Raw genomic sequence first — 24,348 nt, forward strand, 5'->3', positions numbered from 1 at the left:
AGTGATGCTCAGTGGGCGTTAAGTGGGAAAAGAAACAAGGAAGCTCAGAAAGCGAGGGAGGTGGTCAGGCACGGTGGCTCATGCCTGTAATCCCAGCACATTGGGAGGCCGAGGCTGGCAGATACCTGAGGCCAGGAGTTCGAGACCAGCCTGTCCAACATAGTGAAACCCCGTTTCTATTAAAAAAAAAAAATTAGCTGGGCATGGTGGCGGGTGCCTGTAATCCCAGCTACTTGGGAGGCTGAAACAGGAGAATCGCTTGAACCCAGGAGGCAGAAGTTGCAGTAAGCCGAGATTGCGCCACTGCACTCCAGCCTGGGCTGACAAGAGGGAAACTCTGTCTCATCATCATCATCATCATCATCATCATCATCATCATCATCATAATACATGCGGATGTGCAGGAACAACAAAAACCAAAGTAAGTATGTTGGAAAGGTACTAGAGGAGACTTTTTTCTTTTAAATATTTGCCCTCAATGTCACATTATTTTTAACAATGAATTAAAGCAAAAAAGACAATGTTTTAAAGTATATATTTAAGATTTTTTTTTTTGAGATGGAGCCTTGCTCTGTCACCCAGGCTGGAGTGCAGTGACGATCCTGGCTCACTGCAGCCTCCGCCTCTCAGGTTCAACTGATTCTCCTGCCTCAGCCTCCTGAGAAGCTGGAACTACAGTCATGCACCACCACACCCAGGTAATTTTCGTATTTTTAGTAGGGAAGGGTTTCGCCATGTTGGCCTAGGCTGGTCTTGAGCTCCTGGCCTCAAGTGATCTCGCCACTTTAGCCTCCCAAAGTGTAGAATTAGTGGCGTGAGCCACTGTACCCGGCCAAGATTTTTTTTTTTTTTTTTTTGAGACAGAATCTTGCTCTATTGCCCAGGCTGGAGTGCAGTGGCGCGATCTCGGCTCACTGCAAGCTCCCTCTCCCGGGTTCACGCCATTCTCCTGCCTCAGCCTCCCGAGTAGCTGGGACTACAGGCGCCCACCACCATGCCTGGCTAATTTTTTGTATTTTTAATAGAGATGGGGTTTCACCTTGTTAGCCAGGATGGTCTCGATCTCCTGACCTCGTGATCCGCCTGCCTCGGCCTCTCAAAGTGCTGGGATTACAGGCATGAGCCACCGCGCCCAGCCACGATTTTTTAAGTTGGAAAAAAAAGTTTAAATCTTTTAAGTCCCAGGGTGGGGACGTGGTGGAGGGGGCAGTGATGCCGGCGCAGCCCGCATCAGCTTGTTCTTTCTGAAATGTCGTTTGGTGCTATGTGACAAGAGCAGCACCACCACTCCTGCTCAAATGGGTGATTTCACTGATAAATAAATCCAAGAATATAAAGGGAAAAAAATGAACTTATCTAAAGATAACACGGTGCTATTTGTGAAGAAAAACTGGAAACTCCCCAAACGCTCAGCAATCGAGAAATAACAAGGTAAATTATAGGATGTCAACATGATGGAAAATTATAATGCTATTAAAAATTACAAGTGTATAGAAAATGTCATTATGCAGGAAAATGTAAATATGAAATCATGCCATGTAAAAAAAAAAAAAGACTACACTAGCAAGTACATATCACTCACAACAATGTCAAGAAGCACATATTCACACTGAGGCAGGTTAGGAGCAGAGCGGTATAAATGAATTTCGCATATGCTCAGTTCTTCTTCCCTAAGAAAATGGTTTGAGTCAACAAAGACAAGCCCTGGGAATTAGAGTGATGATTGTCCCGTTGCTGCCACCTCCTCCATCCTTCAGCTCTGATCTAAAGGTTGCTTTTTTAACGGACACTGGGCTGACCCTCTCCAAGGTGAAATAGGTGCTCCTCCCTCCCCTTGGTTTCCACAACTTTCACAGAATAGAGCTGCCTCTTTTTTATTTTTATTTTTTTAATTTTTATTTTTGAGACAGAGTCTTGCTCAGCTGCCTAGGCTGGAGTGCAGTGGCACAATCTCGGCTTACTGCAACCACCGTCTCCCGGGTTCAAGGAATTCTCCCATCTCAGCCTCCCAAGTAGCTGGGATTACAGGCACCGGCCATGACGCCCATTTTAGTAGAGATGGGGTTTCACCATGTTGGCCAGGCTGGTCTTGAACTCCTGACCTTAGGTGATCCACCCACCTCAGCCTCCCAAAGTGCTAGGATTACAGACATGAGCCACCACACCCAGCCTCTCTTTTTTATTTTTTAAGAGACAGGATCTCACTACGTTGTCCAGGCCGGCCTTGAACCTCTGGGCTCAAGCGATGCTCCCACCTCAGCCTCCGAAGTAGCTGGGACTGCTGGTGCATGCCACCACTCATGTGCTGCCTTCTAACGGCTTATCTCCTTGTAGCTTTCCTGTATTAGATGGTGAACCTGGTGCGGGCCAGGAGCTTGTCTTACTCAACATTGCACTATGATAACCCAGCGCACAGTAGGTCAGCTCAGTGAAACTGCCTCCCCACGCTCACTACCAAAAATCAGCAAGAGCCACAGTGAGACCAGGCCATCAGGCCACTGTGTATCCCAGAAGTGTCACGGAAAACCCATCTTCTGCCCCTCAAGGTTAGCACCAGTCAGTTAACAGCCCAGAGAGAAGCCAGGGGCAACTTCCAGGCTGAAGGTTGCTAATCTTACCCTTCTTGAATCCTAAAGACCAGAGTGCATAGGAAAATGGAGAGTGGTGAGTGGGTGGAACAGAGAAAGTACACTGGGCAGCTGTTCCTTGGCTGGTGCTTCGGGGACACACTGGGGCCCAGGGTGGGGCTGGGTGGGGAACCCTGGAGAGGATGGGAGGGCCCCAGGCTGCTCTGAGGTGTGAGTCAGAGGGCTGAGTGGCCCAACACCGTCTTCCCGGGAGCACTCAGCTGCCTGTTTGGGAAGGCACACCAGGGCTCAGTGCCTCTTCCAGGGCTGAGATGGTGCCAGGCTACCCCATATGCAAATTCTGGCTCCATGACTTGTAAGCCATGTGACCTTAGACAAGTTACCCAACCTTTCAGAGCCGCTGTGTGGTCCTCTGTAAAATGAAGATGCTTGTGATGAGGCTTAAGATACTAACATATAAAGCCAGGGCCACCTAGTACACACTCATCCCATGTCCTCTCGCGTCTGATGTGTGGTGGGCAAAGCTTGTGACCTGCCTCCTACACACATGAGCCCCTTTGATGCTTACAGCAACCTCAAGAGGACCCTGCCCTTCTGTCAGAGCCCCAAGCCATCTGCCTCTCTCTCCCTTCCCCTCTGGGCCTCCTGGTGACAGGAGCTGAAGGCCTCCCGCCAGCCCCAGCCCCGCCTAGACCCACCCACTCCATTCCATTCTTCTTTTCCTTGCATTTGAGACTCCTGATCTCATTGTTAGCAAAAATGGTGGTGTAGGGAAGGCATTGTTCAGAGTTATAAATAAACTCCGGGAACTACTAAGTAATTTATGGCTAAAAGGACTGCTCTGTGCAAAAGATCCTGAGGCCTCCTTAAACTGCCGATTCTCCAACTTTTCCACTAATATGGGGAGAGGGAATGCGATCCTGAGCAGAATGGACTGAAAATCTCATATTTTACATCTTAAAATTATAGAAAATTATTTCCTATGCCTTCATACATTTCTTTTTAAAAAATTGTGATAAAAGATTCATGGCCAGGCATGGCTGCTCACAGCTGTGGTCTTAGCACTTTGGGACGCTGAGGAGGGCAGATCACTCAAGCTCAGGAGTTTGAGACCAGCCTGGGTAACATAGTGAGACCCTGTCTCTACAAAAAATACAAATATTAACCAGGTGTGGTGGCACGTTCCTATAGTCCCAGCTACTCAGGAGGCTGAGGACGAAGGATGGCTTGACCCTGGGAGGTTGAGGCTGCAGTGAGCCATGATTGCACCACTGCACTCCAGCCTGGGTGACAAAGCAAGATCCTGTCTCAAAAAAAAAAAAAAAAAAAGAAAAAGTTTAATGACCTAAAATTTACCATTTTAACCATGATAAGTGTTCAGTTCAAGGGTATGAAGTATATCCACATTGTTATAAAACCATCATCACCATCCATCTCCTGAACTTTTTCACCTCCCCAAACTGAAGCTGTCCTCATTAAACAACTCCCCATCCCCCGCTGCCCTGGCAACCGCCATTCTACTCTCTATCTTCATCCACGTCTGTTTTAATATTAAAATGTTTCGGCCGGGCGCGGTGGCTCACGCCTGTAATCCCAGCACTTTGGGAGGCTAAGGCGGGCAGATCACGAGGTCAGGAGATCAAGACCATCCTGACTAACACGGTGAAACCCTGCCTCTACTAAAAATACAAAAAATTAGCCGGGCGTGGTGGCGGGCGCCTGTAGTCCCAGCTACTCGGGAGGCTGAGGCAGGAGAATGGCGTGAACCCGGGAGAGGGAGCTTGCAGTGAGCCGAGATGGCGCCACTGCACTCCAGCCTGGGCGACAGAGCAAGACTCCGTCTCAAAAAAAAAAAAAAAAAAAAAAAAGTTTCAAATTACTTTTCTTAATCCTAGGATGTACATGTATTCATGGTTTAATCTTTTTGAAATTAGGATGGGGCTCAAGTTCAGCATGTGCTGTTAAGGTAGCTTCCTCCCGCCTCCACTCTACAAAACAAAGCTGTTATTAAACTAATGGTGAGCACTTACAACTTCCTACTTTTCACGAATCCCGAGCAAAACAGGCTTCTGGGGAAGATGAGCCGCGTCTATCCTGTACCTCTGGGCGCCCCGGCCCTGGTGCATTCCTGGGGTTTGTGCGCGCTGCTTCTATGTGTGTGTCCTGTCCTCCCCACCCTGCCTCAGCACCTGCGGGAGCTTCCGGTCCTTGTCCAGAATTCAGGAAAATTCCGGAGTTCCACAATCATTATATTCCAGATTTTAACTGCCTGGATCTTGAATCTTAGCGTTGGTCTTTTTGCAGGGAAGGGGTTTACCCAGACTATGATATGTTTTCTACAGATTTACTTATGTTTCAAATAATTGATGCTGTATGCATTTTTTGTTAAATTCTTTATCTCAGGTTCTGTTTCCAATTTGGATAGTTAAACCCACCTCCCCCAGTTGGCAACAAGGAGGTCTAAGGTCATCTGAGGTGAACCTATTTGATGCGAGGCCCATTTTACTGGCTTCCTGTTGGCATTTGCTGTCCTCAATCCGTCTGTCTCAGGACAAAATGCTATGTTCATCAGTCTTAAGCTATGGATTCCGTAAGTAAGTAATGGGATGAACTATGTCCCTGCAACAATCTGATCCCTGCCCTGCTTGGCTCCTGGCCCTAACTCTAGGCACTCTAGAGACAACCTTTGGACCCACCTACATTCCTACAGGCCTTCAATTTGCAGATACAACCAGTCTGGGTCGTTTGGTACAGGAGCCTAGGGTGCTTTCTTTGCACAGCCCATTCCCATCTCGACGACAACACCTCAGGGCCCAGCCCAGCAGCTGAGCAGAACCCATTCTCTACTGAGCTCCTCTTGCCCTCACGGGCTACTGGTGCCCTGGCATATTCCCCCATTCACAGCATATATTATTTATGGAACATTTAGAAAATAAATGTTATTCCTGGTTACACAGTAATCTGTGCTCACTGTAAAACATCACCTCCAGATTTTTTATTTATTTATTTTTGAGACAGAGTTTCACTCTTCTTGCCCAGGCTGGAGTGCAGTGGTGCAATCTCAGTTCACTGCAACCTCCGCCTCCCAGGTTCAAGTGATTCTCCTGCCTCAGCTTCCCGAGTAGCTGGGACTACAGGCGCCCGCCACCACGCCCGGCTAATTTTTTGTATTTTTAGTAGAGACGGGGTTTCACCATGTTGGCCAGGATGGTCTCGATCTCTTGACCTCGTGATCCGCCTGCCTCGGCTTCCCAAAGTGCTGGGATTACAGGTGTGAGCCACCACGCCCGGCCATATTTGTATATTTTTAGTAGAGGCTAGGTTTCACCATGTTGGCCAGGCCGGTCTCAAACTCCTGACCTCAGATGATCTGCCCGCCTTGGCCTCCCAAAGTGTTGGGATTACAGGCGTGAGCCACTGCGCCCGGCCCTCCAGCAGATTTTTACATGGGAAAAATGGGAAGATATCAGTCACCATTTCCTGAGCCTGCCATGGGGGTTGCGAGGGGACCTGGCCCTGACGTTGTTGGTGGCTCCAATGTCATCATCTTGGTCTGTTTAGTCTGTTTTCTATTGCTGTCACAGATTACCACAGAAAGGGTAATTTATAAGGAAAATAAATTACTTCTTACAGTTTTGGAGGCTGGGTCAGGTGCAGTGGCTCATGCCTGTAATCCTAGCCCTTTGGGAGGCCGAGATGGGAAGGTTGCTTGAGGCTAGGAGTTTGAGACCAGCCTGGGCAACAGAGTGAGACCCTGTCTGTACTAAAAATCAAGAAAATTAGCCAGGCGTGGTTCCAGCTACTCAGGAGGCTGAGATGGGAGGATTGCTTGAGCCTAGGAGACGGAAGCTGCAGCAAGCCATGCTCATCACACTGCACTCCAGCCGGGGGAACAGAGCAAGACCCTGTCCAAAAAACAGACGGCTGGGCGCAGTGGGTCACACCTGTAATCTCAGCACTTTGGGAGGCCAAGGCAGGCAGATCACTTGATGTCACGAGTTTGAGACCGGCCTGGCTAACATGGTGACATTCCACCTCTACTAAAAATACAAAAATTAGCTGCTCGTGGTGGCAGGAGCCTGTAATTCCAGCTACTTGGGAGGCTGAGGCACCAGAATTGCTTGAACCCAGGAGGCAGAGGTTGCAGTGAACCAAGTGGCGACCTGCCACTGCACTCCAGCCTGGGTGACAGAGCGAGACTCTGTCAATTGAAAAAAAGAGAAAGAGGTTAGGCGAGGGGGCTCATGCCTTTAATCCCAGCACTTTGGGAGGCTAAGGAAGGCGGATCAACTGAGGTCAGGAGTTCAGGACCAGCCTGTATTTTGTCTCTACTAAAAATACAAAAATTATCCAGGCATGGTCGTGGGACCTGTAATCTCAGCTACTCAGGAGGCTAAGGCAGGAGAATTGCTTGAACTTAGGAGGTAGGCTGCAGTGAGCTGAGATCGCACCACTGCACTCCAGCCTGGGTGACAGAGCCAGACTCCGTCTAAAAAAAAGAGAGAGAGAAATGTGGGGGACACACTGAAACCATAGCAGCAGTATTGGGGTGGGGCTTCTGAGCCAGCCATTTGGTGCAAATATCTTCTCTGACACTCTGATCAAGGGCAAGTTACTGAGCTTTTCTTTGCCACAAGATTCCTTATCGATGAAAGAGAAAAACGAATCATCATCTTCACATCACAGGGCTGTTTGGACTTTAGGATTGTCAGGCCTCTGAGCCCAAGCTAAGCCATCATATCCCCTGTGACCTGAACGTATACATCCAGATGGCCTGAAGTAACTGAAGAACCACAAAAGAACTGAAAATGGCCTGTTCCTGCCTTAACTGATGACATTACTTTGTGAAATTCCTTCTCCTGGCTCATCCTGGCTCAAAAGCTCCCCCACTGAGCACCTTATGATCCCCGCCCCCGCCCGCCAGTGAACAACACCCTTTGACTGTAATTATCCACTACCCACCCAAATCTTATAAAGCAGCCCCATCCTTATCTCCCTTCGGACTCAGCCCGCCTGCACTCAGGTGAAATAAACAGCCTTGTTGCTCACACAAAGCCTGTTTGGTGGTCTCTTCACATGGATGCGTGTGACATTTGGTGCCATGACTCAGATCGGGGATCCTTGGGAGATCAATCCCCTGTCCTCCTGCTCTTTGCACCTATGACCTCTGGTCCTCAGACCAACCAGCCCAAGGAACATCTCACCAATTTTAAATTGGATAAGTGGTCCCTTTTTACGCTTTTCTCCAACCTCTCTCACTATCCCTCAACCTCTTTCTCCTTTCAATCTTGGTGCCATCTTTCAATCTCTCCCTTCTCTTAATTTCAGTTCCTTTCCTTTTCTGGTAGAGACAGGAGACACGTTTTATCTGTGAACCCAAAACTCCGTCACCAGTTACGGACTCGGGAAGACAGTCTTCTCTTGGTGTTTAATCACATGGGGATGCCTGCTTGACTATTCACCCACGTTTCAGAGGTGTCTGATCATGCAGGGACGCCTCCCTTGGTCCTTCACCCTTAGCAGCAAGCACCGCTTTTCTTGAGGGCAAGCACCCCTCACCCCTTCTCTCCGTGTGTCTACCCCTTTGCCACTTTCCTGGGGGGCAAGCACCCCCTACCCCTTCTCTCCGTGTCTCTACCCTCTCTTTTCTCTGGACTTGATTCTTTCACTATGGGCAAACTTCCACCCTCCATTCCTCCTTCTTCTCCCTTAGCCTATGTTCTCAAGAACTTAAAACCTCTTCAACTCACACCTGACCTAAAACCTAAATGCCTTATTTTCTTCTGCAATACCGCTTGACCCCAATACAAACTTGACAATGGTTCCAAATAGCCAGAAAACGGCATTTTCGATTTTTCCATCCTACAAGATCTAGATAATTCTTGTCGTAAAATGGGCAAACAGTCTGAGGTGCCTGACGTCCAGGCATTCTTTTACACATCGGTCCCTCCCTAGTCTCTGTGCCCAATGCAATTAGTCCCAAGTCTTGCTTCTTTCCCTCCCGCCGGTCCCCTGAGTCTCAACCCCAAGCATTGCTGAATCTTTCCAATCTTCCTTTTCTACAGACCCATCTGACCTCTCCTCTCCTCCCCAGGCTGCTCCTCACCAGGCTGAGCCAGGTCCCAATTCCTCCTCAGCCTCTGCTCCCCCACGCTATAATCCTTTTATCACCTCCTCTCCTCACACCTGATCCGGCTTACAGTTTCGTTCTGCGACTAGCCCTCCCCGACCTGCCCATCAATTTCCTCTTAAAAGGTGGCTGGAGCTAAAGGCATGGTTAAGGTTAACGCTCCTTTTTCTTTATCCGACCTCTCCCAAATCAGTTAGCGTTTAGGCTCTTTCTCATCAAATATAAAAACCCAGCCCAGTTCTTGGCTTGTTTGGCAGCAACCCTGAGACGCTTTACAGCCCTAGACCCTGAAAGGTCAGAAAGAAGGCCATCTTTTTTTTTTTTTTTTTTTTTTGAGGCAGAGTCTCACTCTGTCGCCCAGGCTGGAGTGCAGTGGCGCGATCTCGGCTCACTGCAAGCTCCACCTTCTGAGTTCACGCCATTCTACTGCCTCAGCCTCCTGAGTAGCTGGGACTACAGGCACCCACCACCACTCCTGGCTTATTTTTTGTATTTTTAGTAGAGACGGGGTTTCACTGCGTTAGCCAAGATGGTCTCGATCTCCTGACCTCGTGATCCACCCGCCTCAGCCTCCCAAAGTGCTGGGATTACAGGCGTGAGCCACTGCGCCCGGCCTAAGAAGGCCATCTTATTCTCAATATGCATTTTATTACCCAATCCGCTCCCGACATTAAATAAAGCTCCAAAAATTAGATTCCAGCCCTCAAACCCCACAACAAGACTTAATTAACCTTGCCTTCAAGGTGTACAATAATAGAGTAGAGGCAGCCAGACAGCAACGCATTTCTGAGTTACAATTACTTGCCTCTGCTGTGAGACAAAACCCAGCTGCACCTCCAGCACACAAGAACTTCAAAATGCCTAAGCCGCACATGCCTAAGCCACACACACCTAAGCCGCAGCAGTCAAGCATTCCTACAGGACTTCCTCCACCAGGATCTTGCTTCAAGTGCCAGAAATCTGGCCACTGGGCCAAGGGAGGCCCAGGATTCCTCCTAAGCCATGTCCCATCTGTATGGGACCCCACTGGATATCAGACTGTCCAACTCACCCAGCAGCCACCCCCAGAGTCCCTGGAACTCTGGCCCAAGGCTCTCTGACTGACTCCTTCCCAGCTCTTCTTGGCTTAGCAGCTGAAGACTGACACTGCCCAATCACCTCAGAAGCTTCCTGGACCATCACAGATGCTTTGCGTAACTTACAGTGGAGGGTAAGTCCGTCCCTTTCTTAATCAATACGGAGGCTACGCACTCCACATTACCTTCTTTTCAAGGAACTGTTTGTTACGCCTCCATAACTGTTGTGGGTATTGATGGCCAGGCTTCTAAACCTCTTAAAACTCCCCAACTCTGATGCTAGCTTGGACGATATTCTTTTATACACTCCTTTTAGTTATCGCCACCTGCCCAGCTCCCTTATTAGGTCAAGACATTTTAACTAAAGTATCTGCTTCCCTGACTATTCCTGGGCTACAGCCACATCTCATTGCCACCCTTTTCCCCAGTTCAAAGCCTCCTTTGCATTCTCCTCTTGTATCTCCCCACCTTAATCCACAAGTATAGGATACCTCTACTCCCTCTTTGGCGATTGATCATGCACCCCTTACCATCCCATTAAAACCTAATCACCCTTACCCCGCTAAACGCCAATATCCCATCACACAGCATGCTTTAAAAGCCTGTTATTACTCGCCTGTTACAGCATGGCCTTTTAAAGCCTATAAACTCTCCTTACAATTCCCCCATTTTACCTGTCCTAAAACCAGACAAGCCTTACAGGTTAGTTCAGGATCTGCGCCTTATCAACCAAATTGTTCTGCCTATCCAGCCCGTGGTGCCAAACCCATATACTCTCCTATCTTCAATACCTCCCTCCACAACCCATTATTCTATTCTAGATAAACCTGGCTGACCCCATAAATCCTAAATCCTTTCCCCACTCCCCTTTCCATTCCTTAAAAAACAGCCCTAAAAGCTGCTCCCACACTAGCTCTCCCTAACTCATCCCAACTTTTTTCATTACACACAGCCAAAATGCAGGACTCTGTGGTCGGAATTCTTACACAAGAGCCAGGACCGCGCCCTGTAGTTTTTCTGTCCAAATAATTTGACCTTACTCTTTTAGCCTAGCCTTCATGTCTGCATGTGGCGGCTGCCACTGCTTTAATATTTTCAGAGGCTCTCAAAATCACAAACTATGCTCAACTCACTCTCTACAGTTCTCATAACTTCTAAAATCTATTTTCTATTTTCTTCCTCACACCTGACACATATACTTTCTGCCCTCTGGCTCCTTCAGCTATACTCACTCTTTGTTGAGTCTCCCACAATTACCATTGTTACTGGCCCGGACTTCAATCCGGCCTCCCACATTATTCGTGATACCACACCTGACCCCCATGACTGTATCTCTCTGATACACCTGACATTCACTCCACTTCCCCATATTTCCTTCTTTCCTGTTCCTCACCCTGAACACACTTGGTTTATTGATGGCAGTTCCACCAGGCCTAATCGCCACTCACCAGGAAAGGCAGGCTATGCTATAGTATCTTCCACACCTATCATTGAGGCTACTGCTCTGCCCCCCTCCACTACCTCTCAACAAGCCAAACTCATTGCCTTAACTTGGGCCCTCACTCTTGCAAAAGGACTATGCATCAATATTTATACTGACTCTAAATATGCCTTCCATATCCTGCACCACCATGCTGTTATATGGGCAAAAAGAAATTTCCTCACTATGCAAGGGTCCTCCATCATTAATGCCTCTTTAATAAAAACTCTTCTCAAAACCGCTTTACTTCCAAAGGAAGCTAGAGTCACCGGGCGCGGTGGCTCACGCCTGTAATTCCAGCACTTTGGGGGCCGAGGTGGGTGGATCACAAGGTCAGGAGATCAAGACCATCCTGGCTAACACGGTGAAACCCCGTCTCTACTAAAAATACATAAAATTAGCTGGGCGTGGTGGCGGGCACCTGTAGTCCCAGCTACTCGGGAGGCTGAGGCAGGAGAATGGCGTGAACCCGGGAGGCGGGGCTTGCAATGAGCTAGCGCCACTGCAGTCCGGCCTGGGCGAGAGTGCGAGACTCAGACTCAAAAAAAAAAAAAAAAAAAAGGAAGGAAGGAAGCTAGAGTCATTCACTGCAAGCAGCCATCAAAAGGCATCAGACCTCTCATAGCTCAGGGCAGTGCATATGCTGATAAGGTAGCTAAAAACGCAGCTAGCGTTCCAACTTCTATCCCAGTTTTTCTCCTCATCTGGCCACTGCCACCTACTCCCCCACTCAAACTTCCACCTATCAATCTCTTCCCACACAAGGCAAATGGTTCTTGGACCAAGGAAAATATCTCCTTCCAGCCTCACAGGCCCATTCTATTCTGTCATCATTTCATAACCTTTTCCATGTAGGTTACAAGCCATTAGCCTGCCTCTTAGAACCTCTCATTTCCTTTCCACTGTGGAAATCTATCCTCAAAAAAATCTCAGTGTTCCATCTGCTATTCTGCTACTCCTCAGGGATTATTCAGGCCCCCTCCCTTCCCTACACATCAAGTTCGGGAATTTGCCCCCTGCCCAGGACTGGCAAATTGACTTTACTCACATGCCCCAGGTCAGGAAACTAAAATATCTCTTGGTCTGGGTAGATACTTTCACTGGGTGGGTAGAGGCCTTTCCCACAGGGTCTGAGAAGGCCACCACAGTCATTTCTTCCCTTCTGTCAGACATAATTCCTTGGTTTGGCCTTCCCACCTCTATACAGTCTGATAACGGACCGGCCTTTATTAGTCAAATCACCCAAGCAGTTTCTCAGGCTCTTGGTATTTAGTGGCTCCTGGTTTTACCTCAAATCACCATCCTTGTCTCTCTTTAAGTGGATAGAAGATCTTCAGTGACAAATACTTTCCAATACTTTCACCCTGATGAAGTCCTATTCTTTACTTTTATACTCACTCTTATTCTCGTTCCCGTTCTTATGCCACTCTCTACCTCTCCCCAGCTATCTCCACCACACTATCAATCTCAGTCACTCTCTTCTAGCCATTTCTAATCCTTCTTTAACAAACAATTGCTAGCTTTGCATTTCTCTTTCCTCCAAAATCGCTGAGGCCTCGACTTACTCACTGCTAAAAAAAAAAAAAAAAGGGGGGGGGACTCTGTATATTTTTAAATGAACAGTGCTGTTTTTACCTAAATCAATCTGGCCTGGTATATGACAACATCAAAAAAAAAAGACAAAAAAAAACCCTCAAAGATAGAGCCTAAAAACTTGCCAACCAAGCAAGTAATTAGGCTGAACCCCCTTAGGCACTCTCTAATTGGATGTCCTGGGCCCTCCCAATTCTTAGTCCTTTAATATCTGTTTTTCTCCTCTTATTTGGACCTTGTGTCTTCTGTTTAGTCTCTCAATTCATACAAAACTGCATCCAGGCCATCACCAAACATTCTATAGGACAAATACTCCTTTTAACAACCCCACAATATCGCCCCTTACCAAAAAATCTTCCTTCAGCTTAATCTCTCCCACTCCAGGTTCCCACATCGCCCCTAATCCCGCTCGAAGCAGCCCTGAGAAACATCGCCCATTATCTCTCCGTATCACCCCCCCCAAAATTTTCACCGCCCCAACACTCTACCACTATTTCGTTTTATTTTTCTTACTAATATAAGAAGACAAGAATGTCAGGCCTCTGAGCCCAAGCTAGGCCATCATATCCCCTGTGACCTGCACGTATATATACATCCAGATGGCCTGAAGTAAGTGAAGAATCACAAAAGAAGTGAAAATGGCCTCAGATTGTTACTGTGTCTGTGTAGAAAGAAGTAGACATAGGAGACTCCATTTTGTTCTGTACTAAGAAAAATTCTTCTGCCTTGAGATGCTGTTAATCTATAACCTTACCCCCAACCCCGTGCTCTCTGAAACATGTGCTGTGTCAACTCAGGGTTAAATGGATTAAGGGCTGTGCAAGATGTGCTTTGTTAAACAAATGCTTGAAGGCAGCATGCTCCTTAAGAGTCATCACCACTCCCTAATCTCAAGTACCCAGGGACACAAACACTGCGGAAGGCCGCAGGGACCTCTGCCTAGGAAAGCCAGGTATTGTCCAAGGTTTCTCCCCATGTGATAGTCTGAAATATGGCCTCGTGGGAAGGGAAAGACCTGACCGTCCCCCAGCCCGATACCCGTAAAGGGTCTGTGCCGAGGAGGATTAGTATAAGAGGAAGGCATCTGTCTCCTGCCCCTCCCTGGGCAATGGAATGTCTCGGTATAAAACCTGATTGTATGTTCCATCTACTGAGATAGGGGAAAACCGCCTTAGGGCTGGAGGTGGGACATGCGGGCAGCAATACTGCTCTGTAAGGCATTGAGATGTTTATGTGTACGCATATCTAAAGCACAGCACTTAATTCTTTACCTTGTCTATGATGCAGAGACCTTTGTTCACGTGTTTATCTGCTGACCTTCTCTCCACTATTATCCTATGACCCTGCCACATCCCCCTCTCCGAGAAACACCCAAGAATGATCAATAAATACTAAGGGAACTCAGAGGCCGGCGGGATCGTCTGTATGCTGAACGCTAGTCCCCTGGGCCCCCTTATTTCTTTCTCTATACTTTGTCTCTGTGTCTTTTTCTTTTCCAAGTCTCTCATTCCACCTAATGAGAAACACCCACAGGTGTGGAGAAGCAACCCATCCCTTCAATTCCTGCCTTAACTGATGACATTACTTTGTGAAATTCCTTTTCCTGGCTCATCCTGGCTCAAAAGCTCCCCTACTGACCACCTTGTGACCCTCGCCCCTGCCCGCCAGTGAACAACCCCCTTTGACTGTAATTTTCCACGACCCACCCAAATCCTATAAAACGGCCCCACCCTTATCTCCCTTCGCTGACTCTTTTTTCAGACTCAGCCCACCTGCACCCAGGTGAAATAAACAGCCTTGTTGCTCACACAAAGCCTGTTTGGTGGTCTCTTCACACAGACGTGAGTGAAAAGGATAGTGTTCTCTTTTGAACTTAAAACAATTTGATACAAATCAAAATGTCACATATGTCAGTCTTTAAGTGTTGGGATTCCGTAAGTGTGACGGGATGAATTATGTCACCCTAAAGTTCATATGTGGGTGCCCTAACCCCCAGTACCTCAAAATGTGACCATACTTGGAGTCACGCTTTTAAAGAGTGATTAAATATTAAATGCACATAAAGCTGTTCGGGTGGCCCCTAATCCAATGTGACTGGGGTTGTTACAAGAGGAGTAAATTTAGACATACCGAGAGACACTAGAGATGGGAGGGTACAGGATTGCCACGTGAGGACACAGGGAGAAGGGCCACTACCTGAAAGCCAAGGAGAGGCCTCTGGAAACCCAGAATCTGCTGACACCTTGATCTTAGACTTCCAGCCTTCAGGACTGTGAGAAAGTCAGCTTGTTGAAGCTTCCCAGTCTGCAATATTTTGCTATAGCAGCCCCAGTAAACTAATACCATAAGATTTGTTTATTTACTTATTTTTTTGAGATAGGGTCTCGCTCTGTCAACCAGGCTGGAGTGCGGTGGTGCGATCGTGGCTCACTGCAGCCTCTGCCTCCCAGGTTCAAGCAAGTCTCCTGCCTCAGCCACCCGAGTAGCTGGGACTACAGGCATGTGCCACCACGCTCAACTAAGTTTTGTATTTTTAGTAGAGACGGGGTTTCACCATGTTGCCCAGGCTGGTCTTGAACTCCTGACCTCAAGTGATCTGCCTGCCTCGGCCTCCCAAAGTGCTGTGATTACAGGTGTGAGCCACCACGCCAAGCCTACTTATTTATTTTTTGAGACAGAGTTTCGCTCTGTCACCCAGCAGCGCGATCTCGGCTCACTGCAACCTCCGCCTCCTGGGTTCAAGTGTTCTTCTGCATCAGACTCTTAAATAGCTGGGATCACAGGCATGCGTCACCATGTCCCGCTAATTTTGTATTTTTGGTAGAGATGGGGTTTCACCATGTTGCCCAGTATGGTTTCAAACTCCTGACCTCAGATGATCCACCCGCCTTGGTCTCCCAAAGTGCTGGGATTACAGGCGTGAGCCACTATGCCCGGCTAATACAATAAGATTTGAAAACAGGTTTCACTTCTTTAATAAATGGAAGACTACAGGACTAGGAGGAAGATCTGAGGGCTCCCGCTGGACCCTGAGGCCCGGCCATGCGTTCCGCACCCCTGCGTGCCCAGTCTCCAGCACAAGGTCAGGACACTGTGGGGCGTAAGGAGTAGAGATTCCTTATAGCACAAGTGTGCCTAAGGGCATAAGGATATTCCCTACATAACAGGCGGACAACCAAAGGAAGGAGCTCCTACACATCAACAAGAAAAAGACTGAGTAATGCTAAGAGAAAAGAAACAGGGCATGGGTAAGAAATTCTTTTTTTTTTTGGACGGAGTCTCATTCTGTTGCCAGGCTTGAATGCAGTGGTGTGATCTTGGCTCACTGCAACCTCCGCCTCCCAGGTTTAAGCGATTCTCCTGCCCCAGCCTCCCAAGTAGCTGGGACTACATGCGCGTGCCACCATACCCAGCTAATATTTTTGTATTTTTAATAGAGACGGGATTTTACCATGTTGGCCAGGACGGTCTCCATCTCCTGACCTCGTGATCTGACCACCTCAGCCTCCCAAATTGCTGCGATTACAGGCATGAGCCACCGCGCCCAGCTATGGATAAGCAATCCTAAGACTATTTCCAGACAGCCAAACCAGTACGAGCCATGGTCTGGCCTTACGTGGAAATACAAGAAATGCAAAGCCAGTCTTCTTTTTCCCCTGTCAAACTGACAAAGACTTAAACAAAAGTTAGAAAAACAGAAAAAGCCAGGTGCAATGGCTCATGCCTACAATCCCAGGACTTTGGGAGCCTGAGGTGGGAGGATCGCTTGAGGCCAGGATTTTGAGATCAGCCTGGGCAACATAGTAAGATTTCATCTCTACAAAAAAATAAAAAATTAGCTGGGTGTGGTGGCACATGCCTGTGGTCCCAGCTACTCGGGAGGCTGAGGCAAGAGGATTGCTTGAGCCCAGGAGAGTTTGAGGCTGCAGCGAGCTATGATGGCACCACTGCGCTCCAGCCTGGGCAACAGAGACCTGTCTGTAAAACAAACAAACAAACAAACAAACAAACAAAATAAAACCAGATTATGAAACAGCACATTCCTTTTTTTTGAGACAGAGTCTCACTCTATCGCCCAGGCTGGAGTGCAATGGCACGATCTCGGCTCACTGCAACCCCTGTCTCCCAGGTTAAAGCGATTCTCCTGCCTCAGCCTCTTGAGTAGCCGGGATTACAGGCACCCGTCACCACACCTGACTAATTTTTGTTTTTTTAGTAGAGACAGGGTTTCACCATGTTGGCCAGGCTGGTCCTAAGCTCCTGACCTCAGGTGATCCACCTGCCTCGGCCTCCCAAAGTGCTGGGATTACAGGAGTGAGCCACCGGGACCGGCCTTCCATTTTTGTTTTAAAGAAAAAGTTACGTATCATAGAAAAAAGCCTGGAAGTAGATATTCCAAAATATTTTGTTAGTGCTTATCTTTAGGGGTACGAGATAATGAGTAAAATTTATTTTCTTTCTAAATGTTTATGTTTTCCAAACTTTTTGCAGTGAACCTATTACTTAATAATGAGAAAAATATACAGCAATAAGAGATACTGGCATGTGTGTTCAACAATTCACTTCTTGGCTGGGAGCGGTGGTTCACGCCTATAATCCTAGCACTTTGGGAGCCCAAGGTGGGCAGACCACCTGAGGTCAAGAGTTTAAGACCAGCCTGGCCAACATGGTGAAACCCTGTCTCTACTAAAATACAAAAATTAGCCAGGCATGATGGCAGGTGCCTGTAATCCCAGCTACTCGGAAGGCTGAGATGGGAGGATCACTTAAACCTGGGAGACGGTAGTTGCAGTGAGCCGAGATCGTGCCACCGCACTCCAGCCTGGACAGCTGAGCGAGACTCGGTCTCAAAAAAAAAAAGAATTCACTTCCTGTCCTGCTCTCGCGAGGGTCCCTAGGGGTTCTCAGGAGGGCTCCTCTTGGCTCCTCCAGGGCAAGAGACGTCAGGCACTGCAGGCAGCTGGCAGGACAGGCCCAGTGGCCAGTTCTTCAGGGCTCTGTCCCTCCACTCTCACTCATTGTCTGTCCCCAGGCGAGGTGGCACGAACAGAGGTGAGTCTCAGAGGAGGTGTGTGTCTCAGAGAGGTGTGGGTATGACAGCCAAAGTGGGTGGGATAAAGGGCTGGGAAGCACAATACAGAAGGTGTGGATACCAGGCCACAGACTGTTTCGGAGCTGTCACCTGACGTGTGGCAGTTCCTGACCCCTAATCCCAGGGCAGAGCCTGGACACCTAATCCTTCTGTAATGCATGGCAGGCACTTCCAGGAACAATCTCACAGGAAAACAAAGCTAGGAACTCCCTCCCCTCCCTATTGTGTGGGGCAGAATAACTTTGATTCCAGGTAGGGACAGTCCAACAAAACGTCATGCATGCAAAAATCTTCAGTGAAATATTAACAGGTCAAGTCCAAAAATATTTGGGGAAAAAAATCATGACTAAGTAGACTTGACCACGAGAAGCCAGGAATAAAACAAACAAACCGCCAGAAGAGATTAAAAGGAGAAACAAAAAAGATACTATCATCCCACTGGATGCATAAAAAGCATTCAATGATTTAAACTCATTCATATTTAAAACTCTTAAATGAGAATATAATTTTTTTAAAAATAGAAAAAAGGACAAAAAAAAAATGGGAAGAGAAGCTGAGGCAGTGGCTCATGTCTGTAATCCCAGCACTTTGGGAGGCCAGGGCAGGAAGATCACTTGAGCCCAGGAGTTTAAGACCAGCTGGGAAACATAGTAAGACCCCGTGTCTATTAAAAAAAAAAAAAAGAATGGGAAGAGACAACATCAGATGAGAAACATCAACATTTTGGAAGCTGGACAACTGTAACAGCCTCATAGAGCTGAGAAAGCTCAGTGGTTTTCAAGGAAAGGACAGATAGCTGGGAGAAAGCCAAGAAATACCCCAATTTGAATTGAGAAGCCCCCAAAGCTTAACTATTAGAGACAACAGGTCCTTCTGAAGGCCAATGTATGGGAAAAAGGACTGGTTGAAAGTCTGTAAAAGAAGCAGTTAGGACCCTCCACCCCCAGCCCAAAGATCCACTCATCTTCCCCATGCAGCGAGGTAACTAACTGGCAGAGCTATTTGGAAAGATGAACCACAGAGGCTTTTAGAATCCAGGATACCAGGTTCAGCTAAGGGTGAAGGTGTTTATACTAAAAAGGGAAGGGGATGCGGTGGCCCGCGCCTGTAATCCCAGTACTTTGGGAGGGCGAGGTGGGTGGATCGCTTGAGGCCAGGAGTTTGAGACCAGCCTGGCCAACATGGCAAAACACTGTCCCTACAAAAATACAAAAATTAGCTGGGTGTGGTGGTTTGACCCTATAATCCCAGCTACTCAGGAGGCCGAGGCAGGAGAATCACTTGAACCTGTGAGGCAGAGGTTGCAGTGAGCTGAGATTGCTCCAGTGCACTCCAGCCTGGGTGACAGACCAAGACTCTTTCTCAAAAATAAAATAAAATAAAATAAAGATAAAAATAAATAAATAAAAAGGGAAGGATATTTAAGTGCTACACACTTAGAGGTGAAACCACCCCCTCCTATCCGCCGAATGATGACAGCTCAGCATCATTAAAAAAATGACTGAGTCCCTGCCTGATTCCCATATAGTAAAGCCTGCCTCTAAAAAAGCTCAGCCTCACCCCCACCCTCCCACCCGACATAGAACACTTAATCTGTAATTTAGTACTTTACTCTCAATGACAGTGGCTGAGGATCACAACATTTGAGGAAATTTTCTAACATGAAAAAGACAATAAACAATAAAAAGTACACACAAAAAATCAGAGTTAATGCAGGGAGCAGAGGAAAATTTCAAAAACACCAGCATCCACAATGAGATAAGAAAAGATGGCATCAGCCAGGTACAGTGGCTCACACCTGTAATCCCAGCACTTTGGGAGGCTGAGGTGGGCAGATCACCCGAGGTCAGGAGTTCAAGACCGAAAAGATGGCATCCATGAAACAGGAACAGGACACCATAAAAAAGGAACATTTGAAAGGTCAAAACAGTTCTAAAAATTAGAAACAAGGCAGCAAAAATGTAAATGAAAAAGAAAAAGACCTACAGGGCATATTATTAAATTTCAGAACACTGAGAACAAAGAAGACACTGAAATTTTCCAGAGAAGAAATAAAAATGAGTGACATACAAAGAACTGGGAATCAGAGTGGCTCAGACTTCTTTTTTGTTTTTTTGGAGACCTAGTCTCACTCTGTTGCCCGGGCTGGAGTGCAAGTGGCAGAATCTTGGCTCACTGCAACCTCTACCTCCTGGGTTCAAACAGTTCTAGTACCTCAGCCTCCCAAGTAGCTGAGACTACAGGCGTGTGCCACCAGGCCTAGCTAAATTTTTTTTTTTTTTTTTTTGTATTTTTAGTAGAGAGAGGGTATCACCATGTTGCATAGGCTGATCTCGAACTCCTGACCTCAAGTGATCCATCTGCCTTGGCCTCCCAACATGCTGGGATTACAGGCATGAGCCACTGTGCCCCGCCTTGGCTCAGACTTCTTAATGGCAAGACTAAGAGCTGACAGTCACGGAGAATCCTGGGGGAAAGCGATTTTCTACCTAGAATTCTATACCCAGATGTGATATTATGATATCTATGTCTCTATCTCCATATCTCTATCTAAAATAATGTTTTTAGCTGGGCATGGTGGCTCACACTTGTAATCCCAGAACTTTGGGAGGCCGAGGCAGGTGGATCATTTGAGGTCAGGAGTTCGAGACCAGCCTGGCCAACATGGTGAAACCCCGTCTTTACTAAAAATACAAAAAAATTAGCTGGGCATGGTGGCACACGCCTGTAATTCCAGCTACTTGGGAGGCTGAGGCAGGAGAATTGCTTGAATCCAGGAGGCGGAGGTTGCAGTGAGCCGAGATCATGCCACTGCACTCCAGCTTGGGCGACAGAGTGAAACTTCATCTCAAAAAAATAAATAAAATAAAATAAGATAAAATAAATTTCTTGTCCACAGTTCCTGGCTCATAACTCCCATAGCCCTTGCCACAGGGTTTGTTACAATGCTGTGGTGCTCCAGGCCTCAGATGCAGGCCCAGACCTAGGAAATAGAATCTCTCTCTCTCTGACCTTCTGCCCAAGGCAGGACTCTAATCTGCTGTGGGTCATAAGACCCTATTCCAGGGAGGGTCCTGGCCCATCTCTGAAGAAAGGAATGCTGCAGAGACAGGCCAAGAAGAATTGGAGCAGACAGGCCTCGCTGGGTTTCCCGCCCAGTCTATTATTAGTATGAGATCAAATCCTTTCTGCCCAATCAAATCTTGACACAGTCGTCCCTGCTTTAGTCATGCCTGTCCAACAAAGTCTCCACAAAAGGCCCAACAGGACAGGGTTTAGGGGCTTCTGGATAGGCTGAACACATACAGGCTAACAGGAAGGTGAATAAGAACTCGTCCCAGGCCGGGTGCAGTGGCTCACGCCTGTAATCCCAGCACTTTGGGAGGCCAAGGCGGGCGGATCACGAGGTCAGGAGATTGAGACCATCCTGGCTAACATGGTGAAACCTCGTCTCTACTAAAAATACAAAAAATTAGCCGGGCACGGTGGCGGGCACCTGTAGTCCCAGCTACTCGGGGAGGCTGAGGCAGGAGAATGGCATGAACCCAGGAGGCGGAGGTTGCAGTGAGCCGAGATTATGCCACTGCACTCCAGCCTGGGCAACAGCGCAAGACTCTATCTCAAAAAAAAAAAAAAAAAAAAGAACTCATCCCCATGCTGAGTGGGTGGCATACTCCAGCTCTATAAGGACAGAATCTCCTGCGCTTGGCACTCTTCCAGATCTCACCCTGTGCATCTCCTCTGGCTGTGTGTTTGTATCATTTAAAACACCCTTTGCAATAAACCAGTAAATGTGTTTCCCTAAGTTTTGTGAGCTGTTCTAGCAAATTAATCAAACCCAAAGAGGGAACGTGGGAGCCCAAACTTGAAGCCAGCCAGTCAGAAGTTCCAGAGGCCTGGACTTGTCACTGGTGTCTGAAGCTGGGCAGCCTTAGGGACTGAGCCCTCAAACTGTGGGATCTGAAGCTATCTCCAGGAAAACAGCATCAGAATTGAATTAAATTACAGGACACCCAGCTGGTGCCCACTGCTTCGTGCGTAAGAGAAAAAAAAAACCACATGTGGTCACAGAAGCCTTCTGGGTTGATTGTTGTTGTTGTGTGAGAGCAGAGGAAAGACAGTTTGAGTGTTTTTCCTACACACTAGCCAAGCGATTGTTAGCTTGGAGGTTAGAATAAAAGTTCTTTAAGCACGAAAGGTCTCAAGAAATTGAGGCCGGGCATGGTGGCTCACGTCTGTAATCCCAGCACTTAGGGAGGCTGAGGCAGGGGGATCGCCTGAGCCCAGGAGTTTGAGACCAGCCTGGGCAAGGTGGCAAAACTCTGACCCCACTGAGGAGACTGAGGTGAAACCAATGAAAAGACATGTGATCTAGGAAACAGGGAATCCCACCGAGGAGGGAGGCAAAAGGCATACCGAAGATGCAGGTAAATAGAAATTGCAGAACAGCTGTGCAGCAGGCCTGGTGAGCAACAGGTCCAGACTGGAACAGAGATTAGAGGATTCCAGGAGGCTGTCTGGCCCAGTGTCACTCTCTCTTTTTTTTTTTTTTTTTTTGAGATGGAGTCTCACTCTGTTACCCAGGCTGAAGCACAGTGGTGTAATCTTGGCTCACTGCGTCCTCTGTCTTCAGGGTTCAAGCGATTCCCATGCCTCAGCCTCCCAAGTAGTGGGGACTACAGGTGCATGCCACCATGCCTGGCTAATTTTTGTATTTTTAGTAGAGACGGGGTTTCACCAGGTTGGCCAGGCTGGTCTTGAACTCCCGACTTCAGGTGATCCGCCTGCCTCCTCAGGCTCCCAAAGTGCTGGGATTACAGGTGTGATCCACTGCACCCGACCTCACTATCTTTTCTTGAATGTTTTTGAAAGGCACATCCTGCCTTGCTCTCCTTGACCTTCAGGTCACATCCTTCTGTCATTTACTCTCGTAGCACTGTGCACCGTCGCTTCACAGCACAGATCAGTGTGGTCATTAAATATCTATTTCTGTGATTTCCTGATTGATGTCTGCCTCACTCACTGCTCTCTTAGCTTTGTCAAGGTGGGGGCTGTGCTATTCTGGCTCATTATTGAACTCCCCTTGCCAAACACAGAGTAAGTGCTTAATACACGCTCATTAAAGCACTGACGGAAGGAATGCTGCATTTTCATACATACCAGAACAGCTAATACAAATTCCTGGCACCTGCCCCCAGGTAAAATTAAGCCAAGGATTGCTGGGAATGTAAAATTGCACAGCTCCTATGGAAAACAGTATGGCAATTCCTCAAAAAATTAAAAATAGGATTACCATATGATCCAGCAATTCTCACTTCTGGGTATATACTCTAAGAACTGAGAACAGGGTCTCGAAGAGATATTTGTCCACCCAAATTCATAGCTGCATTATTCACAACAATGCAAACATGGAAGCAACCCAAGGGTCTGTCCACTGACCAGAGAACAAATAAGCAAAATGTGGTGCATACATACAATGGAATATTATTCAGCCTTAAAAAGGAAGGGAATTCTTATACAGGCTACGACATGGGTGAGGCTTGAGGACATGATACTAAGTGAAATAAGCCAGTCACAACAAGACAAATACTGTGCAATTCCACTTGTGTGAGGTTCTTAGAATAGTCCAAACCAAAGAAAGAGAGAGAAAATGCAGCTTGGTGGCTGCCAGGGACTGGGGGCAGGGGAAATGGGGAATTAGTGTTTAGAGGGGTTAGAGTTTCAGTTGTACAAGATGAAAAGAGTTCAGGAGATGGATGGTGGTGATAGGTGCTCAACATTACGAATGTATTTAATATCACTCAACTGTACACTTAAAATGGCTAGGATGGTACATTTTATGTTATGTGTATTTTAAAACAATTTTTTTAAACGGGAAAAAAAAAAAAAAAAAAAAAGCCAGGCATAGTGGCTCACACCTGTAATCCCAGCACTTTGAGAGGCCGAGGTGGGAGGATCACTTGAGTCCAGGAGTTTGAGACCAGCCTGGGCAACATAGCAAGACTTGTGTCTCTACAAAAAATAAATTAGCTGGTTGTGGTGGCACATGCCTGTAGTCCTTGCTATTCAGGAGGCTGAGGTGGGAGGATTGCTTGAGCCTGGGAGTTCAAGGCTGCAGTAAGCCATGACTGCACTACTGCACTCAGCCTGGGCAACAGAGTGAGGACCTGTTTCCAAAAAAAAAAAAAAAAAAAGGACAACGCTGGGCGCAGTGGCTCATGCCTGTAATCCCAGCACTTTGGGAGGCCGAGGCGGGTGGATTACCTGAGGTGGGGATTTCGAGACCGGCCTGACCAACATGGAGAAACCCCATCTCTACTAAAAATACAAAAATTAGCCAGGTGTGCTAGCGCATGCCTGTAATCCCAGCTACTTGGGAGGCTGAGGCA

General features: G+C 47.5%; 1 protein-coding gene across 2 annotated transcripts in view; it reads right to left on the reverse strand.

Moving 5' to 3' along the window:
• The window catches only part of KLRG2 (killer cell lectin like receptor G2), a 31,652-nt gene that overhangs the window by 2,489 nt on the left and 4,815 nt on the right, over positions 1–24,348 (reverse strand). The window lies entirely within an intron of this gene.

The sequence above is a fragment of the Pongo abelii genome, chromosome 6 (assembly GCF_028885655.2).
Source record: "Pongo abelii isolate AG06213 chromosome 6, NHGRI_mPonAbe1-v2.0_pri, whole genome shotgun sequence".
Lineage (NCBI taxonomy): Eukaryota > Metazoa > Chordata > Mammalia > Primates > Hominidae > Pongo > Pongo abelii.